General features: G+C 40.2%; 1 long non-coding RNA gene across 7 annotated transcripts; it reads right to left on the bottom strand.

Moving 5' to 3' along the window:
• Positions 1–286: 286 nt before the first annotated feature.
• On the bottom strand, positions 287–14,705 carry LOC127509637 (uncharacterized). Of its 7 annotated transcripts, none has more exons than XR_007929317.1 (7): positions 14,639–14,705; positions 11,755–11,912; positions 3,883–3,937; positions 3,651–3,783; positions 3,329–3,568; positions 1,983–2,100; positions 287–1,870 (listed from the first exon to the last, which is right to left on the bottom strand). It is a non-coding gene; the product is annotated as an uncharacterized LOC127509637 (long non-coding RNA). The 7 variants fall into 7 exon arrangements; XR_007929315.1 differs by lacking the exon at positions 11,755–11,912 and adding an exon at positions 6,944–7,101; XR_007929318.1 differs by lacking the exon at positions 14,639–14,705 and adding an exon at positions 13,720–13,789.
• Between the last annotated feature and the right edge of the window lie 4,147 nt (positions 14,706–18,852).

Raw genomic sequence — 18,852 nt, 5'->3', positions numbered from 1 at the left:
CTAAAGGTAATCAAGTTTACACAATTTGCATGTTAATACAAAAGACAAGAGCATTTTGTGTGGTTAAATTGTTATTTGGAATGCAATTCATTTATATGCACCCAGAGAACAACAAACTCAATGAAACTTAAGTAACCCTCTGCTACTCCTGGAACACAAAACCAACTGTTACGACCCCTGATAGTGTTAAATCAAGGGGTAAAGGGTTGTAACATTAAACTTGGGAGAAGACACATACACAAATATGTCATAACCAGGTGATGTGTACAAGGCAAGGACACAAGTCTGAACAAGCAAATGATTTATTTACAATATGTAAGGGTATGAAAATAGCATGAGAAGGGGAAAATGTGTTTACAATGAAGAAATAGAAATAAAAAAGAAAATATACTATTTACACATATGCAAAAAAAGTTATTACAAATTACAAATGAGTAACAAATTGGGAAGGGGAGGAGAATTGGTCAAGGGACATGAGAGGCAAGATGAATGATTACAGATACACAAGAGTACAGTTACACAAACTGGGAACATGCTAATCTAATCTCACAGGGTCTACACTGTAGTCCCTAGAAAACACAGACAGAGGCTATAACACAACAACAGAAGGCCTCGCGAGTGGCGTCTTGACTCCAATTTTATGCCACGGTGCAGCAAACACATTGGAGATGGGGTCAATGACGTAACGGTAAACACAGAGTCAGGTGCTGTGACACTATGAAAGAGAAAGTAAAAAGTAGGGAAAGCACCCAAGGGAAGAAAAGAACAAACATTAACGGGTTAGTTCACCCAAAAGTGAAATTTGTGTTATTAATTACAGAGACAGTTGTAGAGACAGTGCAGCGCTTCCAGGTTATACGTCAGAACGCGAATCTCAATTTGGCCGATGTTCTTCACATGAGCAACACAACGCATGTGTGTGATACTGAGGCAGACCAATTATGAGCTGGCGTTCTGATGTAGAACCCGGAAACACTTCTCTGTCTCTACAACGTAAACAGAGTAGGACAGGTAAGAGAAGAAATTAAATAAAGTCATTATTTTTGTTTCATAACATTAAGGTTGAACCACTGTAGTCACATTGACTATTTTAGTTTTTATTTCTATTATGTTTTTACTACTTCTCTGGACCTCAGGGATGCAAACAGGTAAGGGGGAAAAAAAGTGAGAACATTAGGGCGGGGGCATGCTCCGAACATAATTTTTTTTAAAGATATTTGCTTTACATGCTCATTTGTAGTTACTTTGATTTTTTAATTTATTTGTTATTACCATGTATGTCCAAAACTGTAATTTCACACACACAAAAAAATGTTGCAACATTTCACCAAAATCAAGATTGAATAGGCTACATTTGGTCAAAACCTCATGTTATAAAAAGATGAAGTGCTATGGCTATTTAAGACAATGTTGGCTGATTAGACGGCAATACTGAGCTAAACTGCTAACTGTTTGCCCTCTCTCTCTTCACCGTTCCCACATCTCAGACCCCCCCACCCCATAAAAACATTGGATCTATGCAAATCCCATAAGTGACCCATTTTGATCTCAAAAAGGTGAGTTGTCACTGAAAGGTGAGGAGTTTGCATCTATGAATGTGGTAATTATGTTGCTTTCTCTTGGGAATCAGAAACCTCTCCGATTTTATCAAAAATATCTTAATTTGTGTTCTGAAGATGAACGATGGTCTTATGGGTATAAAACGACATGAGGGCGAGTAATTAATGACAGAATTTTCATTTTTGGGTTACCTAAACCTTTAACATAATGCATTTTGTTTGAGTTTGTGGTACACAAACTTCCTCATTTCCACTGCATGGCGTTGTGTCAGATGGCTTGGACTGATGCCTCTCGTCAGGGCAAGAGCATTCTGGACAGATAAATTAAAATATTTAATGCCAAATAAAAGTCCGTTTATGTATTCAAAAGAAAATGTTGCACAAAGAAACAAGTTGCGGCTATGAAGCTTTGTAATGCCTTACCAGTAGTACAAAAGCCCCCCAACTGCTGGCATCTTTTTGTGGTGCAGAGCAGAGACCACCATATTCCCAGAATCCTCCCAATTCATTAGTATGACTGTACCTCACAGCCATATACCTCCTGAGTAAATAAGTGGAATACATTCAATTATTTACAAGGTTAAATTGAGTATTTATAATGTTTCCATAATTTGGCCTAGTTCAACTTTAGATTACATCTAAGGGTGCTTTCACACTGGCAGTTTAGTTCTAAACAGAGCACAGGTCGCATGAAAAATTGATAATGTGAAATCTGTCATAACACCCTGGAGCACACCAGGGTACTGAACCTGAGACTACCTGTAGGAGGTGGTCTGAGCTCAGTGAGTTTTGTAGCACTGGAACTAATAATCACTGTAGCACTAATCACTATGGCATGATTCACGTGAATATGAAAGCAACTCAGGTTCGCATTTGTACAGGAAGTAAAGTAAATTGGGCATGTGGTTTAGCCGATGATGACAGTGTGAAAGCCCTTAAAGATCAATATGATGGCCGATAAACAAGCAACCCACTACAATGTAAATATGCGATTAAACTTTAATGCTAGGAGACTAAATGTCTATCATCAGCCATTGGTTAATAAATTACATTTCACTGGCCAGTGTTTAAATTAGATGCTAAGTCCAGTATAAGTTTAGCACAGATATATTTTCACTTGCTTTGTCTTTAACACTGAGTGCTTGAAAGTTTCGCTCTGCACTATTTCAATTAATCTCAATGGATGCACAGAGTATTTGACGTACCGTAAACTCTGTGAATGCGCATGACTCGCTGTCACTTAGTGTTCCTTTAAGTTTTATAATAAGAAAAAATAAAATGTATAATATATAATGAATGATTCCACCAAAACAGCTCGTCTTTGTAAAATGGCATATCTTTTTACATTAAAGGGATAGTTCACCCAAAAATGAAAATTCTGTTATCATTTACTCACCCTCATGTTGTTCCAAACTTGTATAAATTTCTTTCTTCTGTTGAGCACAAAGGAAGATATTTTGATTAAAGTTTGTTACCAGGCAACTTTGGGGCACCATTGACTTCCATAGCAGGAAAAAAACTACTATGGAAGTCAATGGTGCCCCAAAACTGTTCAGTTTAACACATTCCTCAAAATATCTTCCTTTGTGTTCAACAGAACAAAGAAATTTATAAAGGTTTGGAACAACTTGAGGGTGAGTAAATGATGACAATTTTCATTTTTGGGTGAACTATCCCTTTAATGTGAAAAGATGTGCCATTTTACAAAGATAAGCTGTTTTGGTGGAATCATTCATTATATATATATATATATATATATATATACACACCTCAAACTCGTTGTGCTCCTCAAACCATTCCTGAACCATTTTTGCTTTGTGGCAGAGGCATTATCCTGCTGAAAGAGGCCATAGCCACCAGGGAATACCGTTTCCATAAAAGGGTGTACATGGTCTGCAACAATGCTTAGGTAGGTGGTACGTGTGGTAAGTGGTACATTCTCTGATAAATCTTCCACCTGCCAAACCAGACGATGTGGCCCTTTTTCTTTCTTTCTTTTATCATCAGACCTACAATGAAAAGACAATAAATTGTAATAATAATCTTCAGTTCTATAAAAGCAACCAAATCATCTCTTATTGTCATTCTTACCAAACAATGAAAAATGTCAGTGTTTCTCTCTTGTGGCATTCTCGTACAGTGCTGAGGTCCGATTTATTGGTGACGAAGCCAGACACAGTGTTTTTTTAGATGTTCAGCACTTTAAAACAACCAGGGAGCCATTCTGTTCCAAAATATTTAGGAAGGTAGTCTGTAAGGAAGGACTTAGGGAGGACATTGTGCATTTGAATAGACTTTTGAACTTTATATATTATAAGCTCACCTAGAGTATTTCTGGTCTGGTCTGCCTCTGCCATTATGCACAGGAAACAAAGGACCTAAAAAAAAATGTATAAGTGCACATACAATATATGATATAAGAAGAATCTGTTTACACATTTATAAATTTTTTTAGGTCCTCTGTTTCCTGTGCATAATGGCAGAGGCAGACCAGAAATACTCTAGGTGTGTATCATATCATATAGGTGTACATTATATCTTATAATATATCATTTCAAGTTCAAAAGTCTATTCAAATGCACAATGTTCTCCCTTAGTCCTTCCTTACAGACTACCTTCCTAAGTCTTTTGGAACAGAATGGCTCCCTGATTGTTTTAAAGTGCTGAACATTTCAAAAAACACTGTGTCTGGCTTCGTCACCAATAAATCGGACCTCAGCACTGTACTAGAATGCCACAAGAGAGAAACACTGACTTCTTTCATCAACCTGAGACACCAAGCATCTAGACTGAGACACCAAGCATCTGGACTGAGACACCAAAAGCATCTAGACTGAGACACCAAAAGCATCTGGACTGAGACACCACGCATCTAGACTGAGACACCAAGCATCTGGACTGAGACACCAAGCATCTGGACTGAGACACCAAGCATCTAGACTGAGACACCAAGCATCTGGACTGAGACACCACGCATCTAGACTGAGACACCAAGCATCTGGACTGAGACACCACGCATCTAGACTGAGACACCAAGCATCTAGACTGAGACACCAAGCATCTAAACTGAGACACCAAGCATCTGGACTGAGACACCAAAAGCATCTAGACTGAGACACCAAAAGCATCTGGACTGAGACACCACGCATCTAGACTGAGACACCAAGCATCTGGACTGAGACACCACGCATCTAGACTGAGACACCAAGCATCTGGACTGAGACACCAAGCATCTGGACTGAGACACCACGCATCTAGACTGAGACACCAAGCATATGGACTGAGACACCACGCATCTAGACTGAGACACCAAGCATCTAGACTGAGACACCAAGCATCTAGACTGAGACACCAAGCACCTGGACTGAGACACCAAAAGGCATCAAGACTGAGACACCAAGCATCTGGACTGAGACACCACGCATCTAGACTGAGACACCAAGCATCTGGACTGAGACACCAAGCATCTGGACTGAGACCACCACGCATCTAGACTGAGACACCAAGCATCTAGACTGAGACACCAAGCATCTAAACTGAGACACCAAGCATCTGGACTGAGACACCAAAAGCATCTGGACTGAGACACCAAAAGCATCTAGACTGAGACACCAAAAGCATCTGGACTGAGACACCACGCATCTAGACTGAGACACCAAGCATCTGGACTGAGACACCAAGCATCTAGACTGAGACACCACGCATCTAGACTGAGACACCAAGCATCTGGACTGAGACACCAAGCATCTGGACTGAGACACCAAGCATCTGGACTGAGACACCACGCATCTAGACTGAGACACCAAGCATCTTGACTGAGACACCAAGCATCTAGACTGAGACACCAAGCATCTGGACTGAGACACCACGCATCTAGACTGAGACACCAAGCATCTTGACTGAGACACCAAGCATCTAGACTGAGACACCAAGCATCTGGACTGAGACACCAAGCATCTGGACTGAGACACCACGCATCTAGACTGAGACACCAAGCATCTGGACTGAGACACCAAGCATCTGGACTGAGACACCACGCATCTAGACTGAGACACCAAGCATCTGGACTGAGACACCAAGCATCTAGACTGAGACACCAAGCATCTTGACTGAGACACCAAGCATCTAGACTGAGACACCAAGCATCTGGACTGAGACACCACGCATCTAGACTGAGACACCAAGCATCTAGACTGAGACACCAAGCATCTAAACTGAGACACCAAGCATCTGGGACTGAGACACCAAAAGCATCTGGACTGAGACACCAAAAGCATCTAGACTGAGACTCCAAAAGCATCTGGACTGAGACACCACGCATCTAGACTGAGACACCAAGCATCTGGACTGAGACACCAAGCATCTAGACTGAGACACCACGCATCTAGACTGAGACACCAAGCATCTGGACTGAGACACCAAGCATCTGGACTGAGACACCAAGCATCTGGACTGAGACACCACGCATCTAGACTGAGACACCAAGCATCTTGACTGAGACACCAAGCATCTAGACTGAGACACCAAGCATCTGGACTGAGACCACCACGCATCTAGACTGAGACACCAAGCATCTTGACTGAGACACCAAGCATCTAGACTGAGACACCAAGCATCTGGACTGAGACACCAAGCATCTGGACTGAGACACCACGCATCTAGACTGAGACACCAAGCATCTGGACTGAGACACCACGCATCTAGACTGAGACACCAAGCATCTGGACTGAGACACCACGCATCTAGACTGAGACACCAAGCATCTGGACTGAGACACCAAGCATCTGGACTGAGACACCAAAAGCATCTGGACTGAGACACCACGCATCTAGACTGAGACACCAAGCATCTGGACTGAGACACCAAAAGCATCTGGACTGAGGACACCAAGCATCTGGACTGAGACACCAAGCATCTGGACTGAGACACCAAAAGCATCTGGACTGAGACACCAAGCATCTGGACTGAGACACCACGCATCTAGACTGAGACACCAAGCATCTGGACTGAGACACCAAAAGCATCTGGACTGAGACACCAAGCATCTGGACTGAGACACCAAGCATCTGGACTGAGACACCAAAAGCATCTGGACTGAGACACCAAGCATCTGGACTGAGACACCAAAAGCATCTGGACTGAGACACCACGCAACATATAAAACATTACCAATTGCCACTATGTAATAACGTTTCAGTATACAGTTAAGATAAGTAACGTTAAAACAGCAGACACTTACAATCGCTGAAACACCAAACTACACAGACAGGTGTTTGAATCCTGTGAGCCGTAATTAGGACGTTCACTCTACAAATTAACTTTGTAAGGTATTATTTGATGACATTTGACCGTTCATGTTTGAAAAAAGAGAATATTAAACAAACCTTTAAGTAACCTAGATCGACGTTGTTTCTCTGGGGCTGTTTCGCCGTCTTTTCGGGGCATGTAAACGGCGCATGATCCTTGACCTTGCGAACAAGCCACGCCCTCGTGCTGTCGTCAGACTCGAAACCCCAAGTATTTAGTCTGAGCCATTGTGGCGCTATTGTCAGGAGACAACAAACATTTCAATGTCCAGTACTGTGAACCGCCAGTAGGCGGAGCTAAAAGGCAGTGGAATCACCAGAAACGTCTTCCGTCTTCCAGCATGCACTTTTGATGCGATTTTAATATTTCAGTGTCAGATTATGTAACTGACTAATTATGAAATGCATTTCTTCTTTTTTGTATGCTGAATTATTTGTTGTTTGAATGACTTTTACAGTAATTTCCTGAAGACTCTTAATATTCTCTCTTACGCTGCTTTATAAACACTAGAACTGGGACATTAGTTATTGTCTGGCTTTACACCACTGTGATAACAACTACCACGATGATTTACTCGTGTACATAAACTCTAGGAGACCCGAGACTAAATGAAATAACCTTTCTAGTCCACGAAACAGAGAGGAAAACAAAGGAAGGACTTAACATCAGTCGAAAGTATTCTAAACATTCATTGAGAAAGGACTGAGACACCACGCATCTAGACTGAGACACCAAGCATCTGGACTGAGACACCACGCATCTAGACTGAGACACCAAGCATCTAGACTGAGACACCAAGCATCTGGACTGAGACACCACGCATCTAGACTGAGACACCAAGCATCTAGACTGAGACACCAAGCATCTGGACTGAGACACCAAAAGCATCTAGACTGAGACACCAAAAGCATCTGGACTGAGACACCACGCATCTAGACTGAGACACCAAGCATCTGGACTGAGACACCAAGCATCTGGACTGAGACACCACGCATCTAGACTGAGACACCAAGCATCTGGACTGAGACACCACGCATCTAGACTGAGACACCAAGCATCTTGACTGAGACACCAAGCATCTAGACTGAGACACCAAGCATCTGGACTGAGACACCAAAAGCATCTAGACTGAGACACCAAGCATCTAGACTGAGACACCAAGCATCTGGACTGAGACACCACGCATCTAGACTGAGACACCACGCATCTAGACTGAGACACCAAGCATCTAGACTGAGACACCAAGCATCTAGACTGAGACACCAAGCATCTGGACTGAGACACCAAAAGCATCTGGACTGAGACACCAAGCATCTGGACTGAGACACCAAAAGCATCTAGACTGAGACACCAAGCATCTGGACTGAGACACCACGCATCTAGACTGAGACACCAAGCATCTAGACTGAGACACCAAGCATCTAAACTGAGACACCAAGCATCTGGACTGAGACACCAAAAGCATCTAGACCTGAGACACCAAAAGCATCTGGACTGAGACACCACGCCATCTAGACTGAGACACCAAGCATCTGGACTGAGACACCAAGCATCTGGACTGAGACACCACGCATCTAGACTGAGACACCAGCATCTGGACTGAGACACCACGCATCTAGACTGAGACACCAAGCATCTTGACTGAGACACCAAGCATCTGGACTGAGACACCAAAAGCATCTAGACTGAGACACCAAAAGCATCTGGACTGAGACACCACGCATCTAGACTGAGACACCAAGCATCTGAACTGGGACACCAAAAGCATCTGGACTGAGACACCAAGCATCTGGACTGAGACACCAAGCATCTGGACTGAGACACCACGCATCTAGACTGAGACACCAAGCATCTGGACTGAGACACCAAGCATCTGGACTGAGACACCAAGCATCTAGACTGAGACACCAAGCATCTGGACTGAGACACCAAAAGCATCTAGACTGAGACACCAAAAGCATCTGGACTGAGACACCACGCATCTAGACTGAGACACCAAGCATCTGAACTGGGACACCAAAAGCATCTGGACTGAGACACCAAGCATCTAGACTGAGACACCAAGCATCTAGACTGAGACACCAAGCATCTAAACTGAGACACCAAGCATCTGGACTGAGACACCAAAAGCATCTAGACTGAGACACCAAAAGCATCTGGACTGAGACACCACGCATCTAGACTGAGACACCAAGCATCTAGACTGAGACACCAAGCATCTAAACTGAGACACCAAGCATCTGGACTGAGACACCAAAAGCATCTAGACTGAGACACCAAAAGCATCTGGACTGAGACACCACGCATCTAGACTGAGACACCAAGCATCTGGACTGAGACACCAAGCATCTGGACTGAGACACCACGCATCTAGACTGAGACACCAAGCATCTGGACTGAGACACCACGCATCTAGACTGAGACACCAAGCATCTGGACTGAGACACCACGCATCTAGACTGAGACACCAAGCATCTAGACTGAGACACCAAGCATCTAAACTGAGACACCAAGCATCTGGACTGAGACACCAAAAGCATCTAGACTGAGACACCAAAAGCATCTGGACTGAGACACCACGCATCTAGACTGAGACACCAAGCATCTGGACTGAGACACCAAGCATCTGGACTGAGACACCACGCATCTAGACTGAGACACCAAGCATCTGGACTGAGACACCACGCATCTAGACTGAGACACCAAGCATCTTGACTGAGGACACCAAGCATCTGGACTGAGACACCAAAAGCATCTAGACTGAGACAACCAAAAGCATCTGGACTGAGACACCACGCATCTAGACTGAGACACCAAGCATCTGAAACTGGGACACCAAAAGCATCTGGACTGAGACACCAAGCATCTGGACTGAGACACAAGCATCTGGACTGAGACACCACGCATCTAGACTGAGACACCAAGCATCTGGACTGAGACACCAAGCATCTGGACTGAGACACCAAGCATCTAGACTGAGACACCAAGCATCTGGACTGAGACACCAAAAGCATCTAGACTGAGACACCAAAAGCATCTGGACTGAGACACCACGCATCTAGACTGAGACACCAAGCCATCTGAACTGGGACACCAAAAGCATCTGGACTGAGACACCAAGCATCTAGACCTGAGACAACCAAGCATCTAGACTGAGACACCAAGCATCTAAACTGAGACACCAAGCATCTGGACTGAGACACCAAAAGCATCTAGACTGAGACACCAAAAGCATCTGGACTGAGACACCACGCATCTAGACTGAGACACCAAGCATCTAGACTGAGACACCAAGCATCTAAACTGAGACACCAAGCATCTGGACTGAGACACCAAAAGCATCTAGACTGAGACAACCAAAAGCATCTGGACTGAGACACCACGCATCTAGACTGAGACACCAAGCATCTGGACTGAGACACCAAGCATCTGGACTGAGACACCACGCATCTAGACTGAGACACCAAGCATCTGGACTGAGACACCACGCATCTAGACTGAGACACCAAGCATCTTGACTGAGACACCCAAGCATCTAGACTGAGACAACCAAGCCACTGGACTGAGACACCAAAAGCATCTAGACTGAGACACCAAGCATCTAGACTGAGACACCAAGCATCTGGACTGAGACACCAAGCATCTGGACTGAGACACCACGCATCTAGACTGAGACAACCAAGCATCTGGACTGAGACACCACGCTCTAGACTGAGACACCAAGCATCTAGACTGAGACACCAAGCATCTGGACTGAGACACCAAAAGCATCTAGACTGAACACCAAAAGCATCTGACTGGAGACACCACGCATCTAGACTGAGACACCAAGCATCTGAACTGGGACACCAAAAGCATCTGGACTGAGACACCAAGCATCTGGACTGAGACACCAAGCATCTGGACTGAGACACCAAGCATCTGGACTGAGACACCAAAAGCATCTGGACTGAGACACCAAGCATCGGGACTGAGACACAAAAGCATCTGGACTGAGACCACCAAGCATCTGGACTGAGACACCACGCATCTAGACTGAGACACCAAGCATCTTGGACTGAGACACCAAGCATCTAGACTGAGACACCAAGCATCTGGGACTGAGACACCAAAAGCATCTAGACTGAGACACCAAGCATCTAGACTGAGACACCACGCATCTGACTGAGACAACCACGCATCTCGACTGAGACAACCAAGCATCTAGACTGAGACACCAAGCATCTGGACTGAGACACCAAAAGCATCTAGACTGAGACACCAAGCACTAGACTGAGACACCAAGCATCTGGACTGAGACACCACGCATCTAGACTGAGACACCAAGCATCTGGACTGAGAACACCACGCATCTAGACTGAGACACCAAGCATCTAAGACTGAGACACCAAGCATCTGGACTGAGACACCAAAAGCATCTAGACTGAGACACCAAAAGCATCTGGACTGAGACACCACGCATCTAGACTGAGACACCAAGCATCTGAACTGGGACACCAAAAGCATCTGGACTGAGACACCAAGCATCTGGACTGAGACACCAAGCATCTGGACTGAGACACCAAGCATCTGGACTGAGACACCAAAAGCATCTGGACTGAGACACCAAGCATCTGGACTGAGACACCAAAAGCATCTGGACTGAGCCACCACGCAACATATAAAACATTACCAATTGCCACTATGTAATAACGTTTCAGTATACAGTTAAGATAAGTAACGTTAAAACAGCAGACACTTACAATCGCTGAAACACCAAACTACACAGACAGGTGTTTGAATCCTGTGAGCCGTAATTAGGACGTTCACTCTACAAATTAACTTTGTAAGGTATTATTTGATGACCATTTGACCGTTCATGTTTGAAAAAAGAGAATATTAAACAAACCTTTAAGTAACCTAGATCGACGTTGTTTCTCTGGGGCTGTTTCGCCGTCTTTTCGGGGCATGTAAACGGCGCATGATCCTTGACCTTGCGAACAAGCCACGCCCTCGTGCTGTCGTCAGACTCGAAACCCCAAGTATTTAGTCTGAGCCATTGTGGCGCTATTGTCAGGAGACAACAAACATTTCAATGTCCAGTACTGTGAACCGCCAGTAGGCGGAGCTAAAAGGCAGTGGAATCACCAGAAACGTCTTCCGTCTTCCAGCATGCACTTTTGATGCGATTTTAATATTTCAGTGTCAGATTATGTAACTGACTAATTATGAAATGCATTTCTTCTTTTTTGTATGCTGAATTATTTGTTGTTTGAATGACTTTTACAGTAATTTCCTGAAGACTCTTAATATTCTCTCTTACGCTGCTTTATAAACACTAGAACTGGGACATTAGTTATTGTCTGGCTTTACACCACTGTGATAACAACTACCACGATGATTTACTCGTGTACATAAACTCTAGGAGAGCCGAGACTAAATGAAATAACCTTTCTAGTCCACGAAACAGAGAGGAAAACAAAGGAAGGACTTAACATCAGTCGAAAGTATTCTAAACATTCATTGAGAAAGACGAATTCAGTTGTTTTTTTACTTTTTAGTTTTAGAAATTAAAAGATAGTTTTCTTATGATAGCATTTGATGAACGTATTATGACTCATGTTAATAACTTTATTAGCAATCTGACTTTTAGGGAGCATAGACAGGCCTAAATGTTTTCGGGTCAAATTTTAAATAGAATTCAGTAATTATATGTTGTTTATTCTTTTAATACAGTCTAACTATAGTTGCCGCTTATTTTAACATTTCAAGTCTTCGAAGGAACGTTTAAAAAATCTCGGAATGAAACACAAGTATTTGATATAGTTTGGATCAATGTGCAATACAGCGGACACAGTGATAAAAGCTATGACATAAACCTAAGTCAAAAAAACTGATTAACCTTTTCATCCGTAATGGCCACAGCTTAACATTTCTAGTTTAAATAAATGTATGGCATAATAATGGCATTGCACATCTCAAATATGCCATTAAACATTTTAATTACTATACAAGAGCCTGCAGCAGAAAGAAAAATGTTGCTGCGTCCATCAAGAGGTTGTTGTAAAGCCTGAGGAGTATTTGAGGTGGCCTGTGTCACTGTGCATGGAGTAGCAGTGGCCACAGTGAAACATTTCACTTCATAAACTCCTTTCAATTAACAATGACGTCTTAAAGAAGTCCTCAACAAATATTTATAGTGTAGAATTTTCTTTATGTTGTAGATTATTATTATTATATATTTAAAAAAAAAAAAAAAAATTGAAGTTATACGCACATTTCATAAACTCTTAAACTAGCTCTTTCTGGCATATTACTAAATAGTGCTATACTGACATGTGGAAATTTAATGATTGCTAATCTTAAAGTCACATAAATGTTTGTCTTCTGCAGTGTGAAGAAGTCAAGAATTTTTGGAAAGGTGTGAAAGAAAGGATAGAAAAGATGTTAACATTCCACTTTCACCTTTACTTTTTTTAAATTTCATTTATATTGATCAAGTTAAAAAAGAAAGAGTATACTTTTATGTATAAAAATATGAATTCTTCAAGCAAAATGGTTTATTTCTTTAAATTGGAAAAATATTTGTGCACCAAGAATAGGACGTTGTCTAAAAGAAATAGTAACAAATATGTCAAATGGAAAAGATAACTTATATTTTAAGGGTTAAATATACTTTGATTGAGTTTTTTCAGATTGTTCTTAAAACATGGTGGCATTGGAAAGGTTTTAATAGAAGGCTAAGAACAGAGGTGGTATTGAATATTAGTGTAAAATACTGAGAAGCATTTTCCCCCCTTGTTTTCTATGTTACAGGGAAATGTAGGCCTACATGTGTATGTAATAAAAAAAAAAAAATGTTTTCTGAGCCTACCATGATCTGAATGAATAGCTCTCTTGTGAGAGGTTTGTTTTTGTTATGGACTGTCTCTCTGTGTATGACTGGGGCACAGTAGTTCAGTCCTCTACAAAAACGTCAGAAGCATCTGTAAATAATTAATCCAACTGTTAAAATAACCTTATGCTTTTCTCCTCTATAGATTCTTACTGACATTTGGTGTTCAACAATAGCCTTGTTATATACTTTGTATACTTTAATACCAGGATCTGACAAATGAATACCCTTACAGAATATAAGTAGCCTATACTTCAAATTCATTTTATTAAGTATACTTAAGTAAAGCTCAAGTATATTTTTAAGTAGCCTATACTTTATGTAAGTATACGAATATCAATGTACTAGAAGAAGTACACTTGTAAGTACTGTTTTAATACTACTTGGGACTAAATTGGCCCACTTTTTAGGGTATAAAAGTATACTTTAAGTGTAACAGTAAACTTTGAGTACACACATTTATAATACATTTGTTTGTAGTGCAACTATACTACAAGTGAACTTATATATACTGATAGTTTAAATACTTGTAGCACATTTTTTAGTTTATGAAAGTACACTTTGAAGTATACTCTCACTAGTAGTTTTATACTGCAAGTATACTTGCAAGTTTTCTTTAATTGAACATAACATCATACTTTACTATTTAGCCTATTACATTATCCCAAATGTTTATAGACAGAAAACTAATCATTATAGCACAACACGTTTAGTCTTATTGTTTTAATCTTGTTTCTTGATTATAGTAATATGATATTCAAGTATCGATCTAGCTTACTGCAGTGTGCAACAAGACTAGTGTCTCATTGCAGCCGCCAAATGAACGCACAAAGTAACATTATAACATCATTTTCAACACACTCAAATATATCTAATAAGATAAACAGTGCTGCGTTACCCCACATACGCTTGACCGGAAGAAGCGGAAGCGGCAATAATACAAGTTCCGCTGCTCTCGAGGTGTGTGTCGCGCTCATCTCTCATTAGCAATCGCTCCAGCGGCCTCGTTCAGCTCTCACAGCAAACCGATCAAACTCAGCCATTTTAAAGGACATCTCAATTCTCTAATTGCACTGCGAGGAGGTGAGGAACGAGGAGTGAGGAAGCTTCCTGAGTTGTCATGAGCGAGGACACACAGGTGTATCCTTTGCGTAATTCTTTCTCATCAAGAAACCTGACGCACGTTCTCCTCCCCCTTCACATCTGTCACAATAATTTAAATGTATGCTTTACTTTTTGCATCTCACATATTTCAACAGGGCATCTTGCATTATTAATATTATGAATTTTTCAAATAACCAAACTTAAACAACAAGAGGGCAGATCCCTTGAGCGCAGCTGATGAAGCTTTTAAGTGACACTTGAGTGATCAAGAACATTCCAATATACAAATAACATTTCCTTTGATTCCTCCGTCCTCATTTTCTTTCCATGCATCCTCCCCTCACATCCTATGGGAGTGGAGCTGAGACATGAGGAAAGAAAGCGAGGAAAGGAAATGAGGGTGCACAAATAAGAAATGAGAAGCACCCCGTGATTTAGGGTGCCATTTGGTACAGGGCCCTTCTCTCGCTTGTTTCTGCTTCTTCTTTACCTGTGTTTTGACCCGGAGATTCTGTACTCTTTTAGAAGATGCGTAATAGCGCCCCCTACCGTATAACAGTGAAAACATGGATAGCCGTTAAATGTAGTCAATGGCGGTGAGTAAAGTATAGATTTGAAGTAAATTCCTATGTTCACTACCAGTGATCTAGCCTACACAAAAATTCAGATACTCAGAATTAGGAACATATCTGTTTTCTTTATAAATCAATATTTTCAAACAATGTAAGTTTATAAGACAGTAGCTTATTTAAAACTATGTGGAAAATGTAATAGGCTACTCAATCAAAAGATTAAACACAACTAGAAGTAGAATGCTTATATTTTTAAGTATATCTCGATCAAAAGATTGAGTACAAGTAGCCTAGTCCAAATATACTTTTCTGTCAGTATAAGTCAAGTAAGTGCAATTTTAAGTATATTTCTGATAAGTACATAAAGTATATTTCGGAGATGTACATAAAAAAGTAGACTGAAAGTATACTTTCTTATTTTTAGTTTAAAAGAAGTATACTAATAGCACACTTGAATAAACTACTTTTTCGTAAGGATAGTTCTCTAGTGAGAGGTTTGTTTTTGTTATGGACTGTCTCTCTGTGTATACAGTGGCTGGGGCACAGTATTTCAGTCCACTACAAAAAGGTCAGAAGCATCTGTAAATTAATTATCACTATTAGTCAATCCATAATGTGCAACTTAAATAGATTTTCTCTATTCCACCATAATTTTCACCTTAAGACTTCATACAGTGAATTCAGGAAAATTAAAAAGAGTGCTTTTTTTTTTTAATTTTCAAAAAAATTATTGCGTGACCATGTACAGAATAACACCAACTGTCATCACAGTTCAGTTAATTATAGATCCTAAATGATATATAAATTAGAACAGAAATAAAGAGATCTGTAATCATTTTGCTGTTCTTACACACACACAAAAAAAAAAAAAAAAAAAGAGCTTTAAAATAGAGTTTGGGTCCAAAACTTCTCCATCTTATTCAACAATGTTAAGGGGCAAACCTCAATATGTTATGATCTATGTATGGAGATGCACCTTTTTGTACAGTTCTCTGCAACACATCTCTGTGTAACGTACTGCATGTCATGACTCATAAATATTATAATAATTACACTAAGTGCATCACATCTCCATTCACAATTACACTGTTACGCTCTAAAAAAAATCTTTTGGCTGAAAGGTTGTACGTACATTTTATTTATTTATTCATCTATTATTTATTTATTTGTGTTTAACTTTTGATCATTTTATTGCTCAATAAAAGCTCCACGTTTGCTTTTTTGGATGTTGGATTATTTGTTGTTTGAAAGACTTTTACAATAATTTCCTGAAAAGTCTTAATATTCTCTCTTACGCTGCTTTATAGACACTAGAACTGAAACTAGTTATTGTCTGGCTTTACACCACTGTGATAACTACAACCACGATGATTTATTCGTGTACATAAACTCTAGGAGACCCGAGACTAAATGAAATAGCAGAGAGGAAACCAAAGGAAGGACGTAACATAAACCGAAAGCTATCGAAACATTCATTGAGCAAGACGAATTAAACTGGTTTTACTTTTTAGTTTTAGAAAGTTTAAAGATAGTTTTCTTATTATAGTATGAACGTATGACTCATGCTAATAGCTTTATTAGCAATCTGACTTTCAGGGAGCAATTTTTAGCCTCTTACAGAATACAGGCGTAAATGTATTGAGGTCATCGGTGAAAAGTTCAATACAGAATTCAGTAATTACTATATGTTGTTTATTCTTTGTCTGGGTAATACAGTCTACTATAGTCAACTGTGCTTATGTAAACATTTCAAGTCTTATGAAGAAACATTTAAAAAGTCTCAAGATAGCAAAGGAAATGAAACATAAGACTATTTGATGTGGTTTGGATCATTGTGCAATACAGCGGACACAGTGTGGCACAATGTATAAAGGCAATAAACATTTAATAAGTCTTATTCCTGGATTTTCTTTGTATGTTTGTTTACTATGGGGTCATATCATAAAGAACCTTTTCATGAATGGTTCTACAAAGAACCTAATAAAGTGACACGAAGAATTGTTAGAGGTTCTTTTAAGAACCTTTCAGTGAAAAGTGAAACTTCAGTTTCAGTCAAAAAACTTTTTAATGGTTCACAGCTTAATCCTGGCTACATTTCCAGTTAAAATAAATGTATGGCATGATAATGGCACTGCACATGCTAAATATGCCTTTAAACATTTTAATTGCTATACAAGAAACTGCAGCAGAAAGGAAAATGCACTGCATCCAAGAGGTTGTTATAAAGCCTGTTGCAGGAGGAGTATTTGAGGTGGCCTGTGTCACTGTGCATGGAGTGGCCACAGTGAAACATTTCACTTCATAAACCCCTTACAATTAACAATGGAGGTCATTAAAAAAGTCCTCAACAAACATAATGCATAATTTTCTTTATGGTGTAGATTATTATTATTGTTATTTATTTAAGAAAAAAACTGAAGTTTTATTTTTGAATTTATACCCACATTTCATAAATACTTAAACTCACTGACCTTTGGTGTTTAACAATAGCCTTGATATTTTACATATTTTGCATCTAACATATAATATTTACTTTGTGTAAAACCACACTGTGCAAGTAAATGTGGACTTTAACGCCAGGATGTGACATGAACAGCTCTCTTGTGAGAGGTTTGTTTTTGTTATGGACTGTCTCACTGTGTATACGGGTGGGGTGGTACACAGTGTTTCAGTTCACTACAAAAAGGTCAGAAGCATCTGTAAATTAATGATCACTATAGTACACCCATTTCTGTCAGGACCACTATCGTCAAATATAATAGATAATTACTTAGAGTTTGTATTGGCAGTACGGTTCTGTTCTGGGGGAGGGTAATTAGCTCCTGAGATAATACTGAGGAGCTTATGGATGCTGTGATAGGTGTCGTACTCCTATAGGTAGACGTTAGTCACCTGGGAGTCAGCTGATGCGAGCTTGACTGACGTGACCTGCCAGAACTGATGCTAACGCTTGATAATGTTTCTCTATTCCATCATAATTTTTCACCTTAAGACTTCATACAGAGAATCTACAAGAACATGGAAAAGTGTTTTTTTCCCCTTTTTGAAAAAAAACTATTTATTTTGTGACCATGTACAGCACCAACTGTTCACAGGTAAATTAATTATAGATCCTAAATTATATATAAATTCTGAAATAGAACAGAAATAAAAATATCTTTAATAATTTCACTCTTCTTAAAAAAAAAATAATAATTAAATTGATATAATAGGGCTTTATAATAGAGTTTGGGTCCAAATCTTCTCAATCTTGTACAACAATGTTAAGGGGCAAACCTCAATTTAATATGATCTATGTATGGAGATGCATAGAGAGCCAGTGTTGTGCTGAATTTTCCTTTTTGTCCAGTTCCTTTTTGTCATGAATATTATTGCATTGAGTGTATTTTGATGCCTCTTTCCCTAATATGCCATCATTATTATTTTCCTGCTATAT

This window comes from Ctenopharyngodon idella, chromosome 3 (assembly GCF_019924925.1).
Source record: "Ctenopharyngodon idella isolate HZGC_01 chromosome 3, HZGC01, whole genome shotgun sequence".
Taxonomy (NCBI): domain Eukaryota; kingdom Metazoa; phylum Chordata; class Actinopteri; order Cypriniformes; family Xenocyprididae; genus Ctenopharyngodon; species Ctenopharyngodon idella.
Note: the sequence above shows the minus strand (reverse complement) of the source record. Positions and strands in the feature narration are given on the sequence as shown.